The sequence below is a fragment of the Oxyura jamaicensis genome, chromosome 1 (assembly GCF_011077185.1).
Source record: "Oxyura jamaicensis isolate SHBP4307 breed ruddy duck chromosome 1, BPBGC_Ojam_1.0, whole genome shotgun sequence".
Lineage (NCBI taxonomy): Eukaryota > Metazoa > Chordata > Aves > Anseriformes > Anatidae > Oxyura > Oxyura jamaicensis.
The window spans coordinates 149,405,473-149,411,552 of NC_048893.1; the positions used below are offsets into that span (position 1 = coordinate 149,405,473).

General features: G+C 44.3%; 1 protein-coding gene across 1 annotated transcript in view; it reads right to left on the minus strand.

The window, feature by feature from the left end:
* The window catches only part of UBAC2 (UBA domain containing 2), a 93,265-nt gene that overhangs the window by 36,590 nt on the left and 50,595 nt on the right, over positions 1-6,080 (minus strand). The gene's annotated exons all lie outside the window — the stretch shown is intronic.

Sequence of the window (6,080 nt, forward strand, 5' to 3'; positions counted from 1 at the left end):
CAGTACTGTACCAGGTTGCCCAGAGCTAGAATCTCCATCCTCAGAGATATTCATGACTCAACTGGACACAGCCCTTTGTAATCTGTTCCTAGTTAGACGTGCTTTGAACATGGAGTTGAAATAAATGGCTCCCACAGGTCCAGTCAAGCCTAAACAACCCCATTCTTCCGTGAATAACCAAAGCCTTGTTCCTGAAACTCTTACACACTAGACATATTTCTGTTCTTGCATTGACTGGACAGATAAAAACATCCATTCATGGTATATTTGGTTTACATAGCAAGATTTTGGTAGCATAGGGGCTGCAGGGATGGCTTTCGTGAAAAGAGATCAAGAATTGCCCCCATGTCAAAAAGAGCCAGTTCTAGTCAGTTCCACAACAGATCTTTTGCTGGAAAGCCGAGCCAATGAGCAACAATGGTTGCACCTCTGTGATAATATATTTTTAAAAGGCTATAAAACACCTTGCAGTAGCTGTGAGTAAGACAAGTGAGGAAATCTGAGAGAAGCAGCCCTGCAGGCACCAAGGTCAGTGCAGCAGGAGGGCAGGAGGTGCTCCAGGCAGGCAGCCGCAGTTCCCTGCGGGCTGTGGAGAGGCCCCTGGTGGAGCAGGCTGTCCCCCTGCAGCCCATGGGTCCCACACGGAGCAGATCTCCACGCTGCAGCCCGTGGAGGAGCCCCCGGTGGAGCAGGTGGATGTGGCCTGGAGGAGGCTGCGGCCCATGGAGAGCCCCCGCAGGAGCAGGCCCCGCGCCGGAGCTGCAGCCCGTGGAGAGGAGCCCACGCAGGAGCAGGGGTCTGGGGGGAGCTGCCGCCCGTGGGGGACCCGTGCTGGAGCAGTTTGCTCCTGGGAGATGGACCCCGTGGTACGGAGCCGTGTGGGAGCAGTGCTTGGAGAGCTGCTGCCTGTGGGCAGCCCCCGCAGGCTCAGTTCGGGAAGGACGGCATCCCGTGGGAGGGACCCCACGGGGAGCAGGAGTGATCGAGAAGGAGCGGCGGAGACGAAGCGTTAGGGACTGACCACAGCCCCCATTCCCTGTTCCCCTGCACTGCTCAGGGGGAGGAGGTGGAAGAGTGGTGAGTGATGTTGAGAGCAAGAAGAAAGGGATTGAAGGGAAGGTACATTTAGTTTTGCTTTTATTTCTCCCTATCCTAGCATAATTTTAATTGGTAATAATTTAATCTTTCCCAAGCTGAGTCTGTTTCACCTGTGATGGTAAATGGTGAGCAATCTCCCCGTCCTCATCTCAATCCACAACATTTTCCATTTTATTTTCCCCACTGTGCTGCTTAGGAACTGGGGAAAGAGAGAGAGAGCAGCATGGTGGGCACCTGGTGACCAGCCAAGGTTTACTCACCTCACGCGCACTGTAAATCAAAGGACTGGTACTTAGCTCTTTTCCTTACCTTAATTGTTTGGTAACACATGGTCAGATTCAGCATCTAGTTTTACTGAAGGACTACTTCGATTCTCTCTTTTTCTTCACTTCCCTCTTTTCCTCCCCTCTTTGCCTTTCTCCTCATGCCTCAGCCCTCTGATCCTTACACTGCCAGGAATATCAGGAACAACGTGGTGAATACCCTGCCAAGTGCCGTGACTGGCTTCTGCTAGAAACTTGAGGTGCTCATGTGCAAAGAAGGGACACAGACACATATGCTGACTAAACTCAGTTCATGCCTGCCTCATGTTTAGGAAGTTAATTTTAGTCATGTTGGTTAGAAAATAACATTTTCAAACAAAACAAACAACTCTGAAACCCAAAAGATTAAATTCTGGAGTTTGAACACTTTATACGGACACTGTGTCCATCTCAAAGGCCTACTGTAATAGCAGGCCCTAGGACGATTATGATCTCATTTTGAATAGCATGTCAGATTTCAACATTCAAGGTGAAAAAACACAGCAAAGCAGAAGAGAACACTACATTCTATGAAGTGATGAGACCTGTTTTGCATGGAGAAAAAAAAATTGAAGAAACATTACCACCGAGAGAAAAAACAACTGCATAAGCCTCTGTACAAACTACTGGCAGAGAACGAAGAATCGAGGGCTAGCATTTCTCATGAGAAAAGCAGGCTTTTCAGAGTTTAAAAGGGTGATTATTAAATGCAGATTAAAATAAAACATTTCACGTTAGTAAATGTTTTGTGTGCACAAAGCATAGGAAACAATGGTTCTGAAACATACGAAGAGACGGGTGGCTAACTAAATGTTACTTCTGCAAAAATATCTGCTGCTGTCAATGGAAGTTCTGTGGGATTAAAATTTGCAGAAATAACCTGTTATTTTATTCAGAATGACTCACTACATTTACTAACTGCGGTACTGTATTTTTCTTTACTTCACATCATTTAAGCTCTTTGTAAAAACATCAGCCCGACAAATTCACAACCACGTATTTTTGTGGGACTGAAAATATCAGTTATAAAAGCAGCCGCACATTATACAAAGTGTGCTTTATCAGTAACTCAAGTTACCACGTTTATTCAGCACTCTGCATTTCTACAGGCTGTCCAGATACTGCCATATCATGCGTAAGGTGGCAGCCTTTATTCTGAAAATGTTAAGCAGTCTCAAAAAAATATTCCTCAAAGGCAGGTAACTCCCTGAAATATGACAGCAGGTAACTTCCTGAAATATGACAGCAGGTAACTCCCTGAAATATGACAGCCCTTGACAGCTGTGATGTTCTAACTGATGGAGGCCAGGACTATGAGCAACCATCTACTGTACCCAACCTTTCTGCTAGACATGAGCAGGACACCCCAGTGCCTGAAGCTTCTTCACACCAGCAGACACAGTAGGGTATACTCCTCAATACTCCTGTATTTAATTGCCAGTATTTCACAGGAATACAGAAAAAGAAAAAAAGATGAAAGGAAAAAAAAACAAAAAACAACAACAACAAAAAAAACTAACAAGACAACCAAGTCACCTTTGGCGAAGTTGTACATCTTGAGGAGAAAAGAAAGTTTCCTCCTTTCCATGGACGTATTAACAGATACACTGCAACTTTGGGCTCACTAAAACATGCGACCAACCAACAGATCACTTTACAGTCCCTTTGTGAAGATAAAAGTCAGACATCTACTGCTCCTACAAAAAGCTTTAGTTTTTAATGCCAAGACTATCTAATGATTTACTCCTTAAACTGCTCACTTCCATTTTAAACCAGTGTCACTTTCTTTTCCCTCCCTTCCCATCAGCAAGATAATCCAGAACTTTCCTTTTCTGCAGGCTGGAATCTTTCTTCCAAATTTGCTTTTAATTTGTTTACCACTAGTAAGATGCTAACATTGTTCTTTAGCTCCTTCTACAAAGATCAGTTAATTATATTGCCTCTCAACCTTTGTTTTGCAAAACTTAAGATAACATCTGTTACTCTTTCACAAAACTGTTCTCTGTTGCCCTGTTCAGCTACCTGCTGGCTGACTTAGGTACCTGACCACTTCTACACCAGCAGCCTGCTACAATGCACAACTTAAAACTTCTTCAGTAAGGTATTCTCAATAGACAGCCATCGTGCAAGCAAGTTTTTGCAGACTACCAAAGACTTATACAGCTTATAGCACTATAAGGATAAAGAAGAAAAAGTGTCATGATCCTTGTCCTTTCTTTAATACATGGGTAGCATTCCTGTGAAGGCCAAAACCAACCATTCTGGGGGGATACTGATGAAACAGCCAGGCACAGGCATGGCTCTCCAAACCCTGTACCCTAACCACGAATAACATCACAGCAACAACTATTGTCCTTACTAATGTCAACTAGGTGTTACAGAGCTCGGTACCTGTGCTTACCCGCTGGCAGCAGCTGCTTTGCATCAGCTATCTGCAGCAAGTGGTTCAAGCGATTGATGGTGGCAGCTTACCAGGTAGCTCTGCTTTGGTGACTGACAGCATTACCCGCAGCCTGAGTTCAGCAACAAAGAGGAGCTTGCACCTTTCTAAAAGGCGAGGTCTCCCAGTGAATCTCGCATTGGACTAAGTCTGGGACAGAACTTGGAGGGAGGCAGAAGGCATGCGGAGGCATAAGAATACATTGAAGGGGTTCAGATGGGTATTTTGCTGAAGAAGAACAGCTAAACACATATTGAATATTTTAGTGTCACAAGTTCATCTGGCTTGGGTGCTTATCTACATCTCATTTCTCCAGTTTAACCTAACACATTTTATTTGCCCTCTGGAGAGCAGACAGTAAGACCGTGACTCACTGAGGAGTCATCACTTGCTGTTCCTCAAATTCAAGTCACTTGAAAAATAACATCTGTCCACAAAAGGGCTGGGTTCAGCTACACATTAGTTCAAGACACCTGAGCTCTCTCCAAGACTTAAGAGTTAGCTTTGGAAGGAAGGGCAGTTTTGTGGACAAGAAACTGAACTGGGACTCAGGCTGGCTGGATTCATTTTCTGGTTGATCCATAAAAACCCTGCATCATTTCAGAAGTCACTTCTTACCTGGCGTAGTAGCTCTCTACATGTAGAATTGTAAGGCTGAATTCAGTCCCTTTCATGAAGTGCTCAAATAGAGCAGGGACTAGGCAAGCAGACTGAAAAATAAATTATCATTGGTATCATAACACAGTAGTCAAAACATTAACTGGACAGCTTTGATGTAACCATCCCTGAAAGTAACATATTAGTTTACTAATTTACATGTTACGCTCCTTGCATGCCGAAAGCAGAAGAGTAGAATTCTGCATCCCAGTGGTAAACACAAACAAATCACACTTTTGGACACATGCCACTTTTTTTTTCGGCTTAAACCTTCAAATTCTGGGACAGGCATATGTTGGAGAAAGAGCAGCAGTGTAGGACAAAAACCAAATAGCTAGACAGATAAACGGTGGAGAGGAATGCAATCTGTATCATTCAGATCAAGCAATTAACATCCTGTGAGGCTGGGCTGGATTGGTGGCTAATGTACAAATGTAGCTCCAAGGGTACAATCTAGTAATGTGTATTAGTCAAAGAAAAGTAATATTTTATCAGATCGGAGCAGGAAACGCATTTTGGTATTATTTTCATAAGGCTACAGCTATTTTGAAATGATCATTTCCTTTAATATGAAGTTGTGATATTAATGTCAGCCCTTGAGCAAAGACCTGCCTTTGTATCTAGAAATTTCTCATTTCGACCACGTATTTTTGCTGGACAGGGAACCACACTGCAGTTATGACACTGTGTACATATGAAGCAAGTTCCCTATGCAATTTCCCTTTAAAAAGCAGTTAAGTCTCATTACTTCATTTAAAGAGATTTTGTTCTGTGATGAAGCTAAATCGTTTTAAAAGAATTTGAAAACAATAGAGAAAAATTCTACAATAAGCCCAGTAAGTTCTCTCAAAGACCTTCTTAATGTGGTGTTGGAGGATGAATAAAAACAGTCACAAAAACTGAGGAGCAGGAAATTCTACATCAGGCATCTCAGGAGAACCACGCTGTGCCTGCAGTGAGAGCTTAGCACTGAGAATCATGGTATGGTGCCACCTAAAAGCTCCAAGTAAGCACAAAAGTAACTAGCAGGGCTCTGTGTCATGCTGCCATAGCAAGGACATTTCCTGTGAGACGAGAGACGTTCAGTGAAGTTTAACTGTGTCACAAAAGCTGCATTTACTTCAGGCTTCCTGACGAGGCAGACTCATCAGGCAAGGTCCTGTCCCTGCACACCTCCAGCGTGGCAGTGGCAGTGGCACCAGAAGCTCACCCTGTGAACACCGCCCGAGCTCTCCCAAGACGCATCCCACCTCTGCATGCGTTGGACCTGCCACAACCGGCATCGTCGTGCCTACTTGCTCATTTTTGAGAATCAGGCCACTAAATGAGGCCACTTGAAAGATAATCTGCCTTTCGCAGTCATGAACGATCAGTATGAATTTGTGGGGAAAATCCCACGTAACGCTCAGCCACCGCCTCTAACAGCAAATGGCAGGGTTTTCCATCTATCTCTGATCTCCATAACCTTTTCAGCAAACACACGGTTTCACTGTCAGATCAAGGTTCCTTACCCAGACACAAGGTTATTCCAGGTGCCCACAGGTCACCGCACAGCTTGACATCCCGTTTCTTTCCTATTCCCA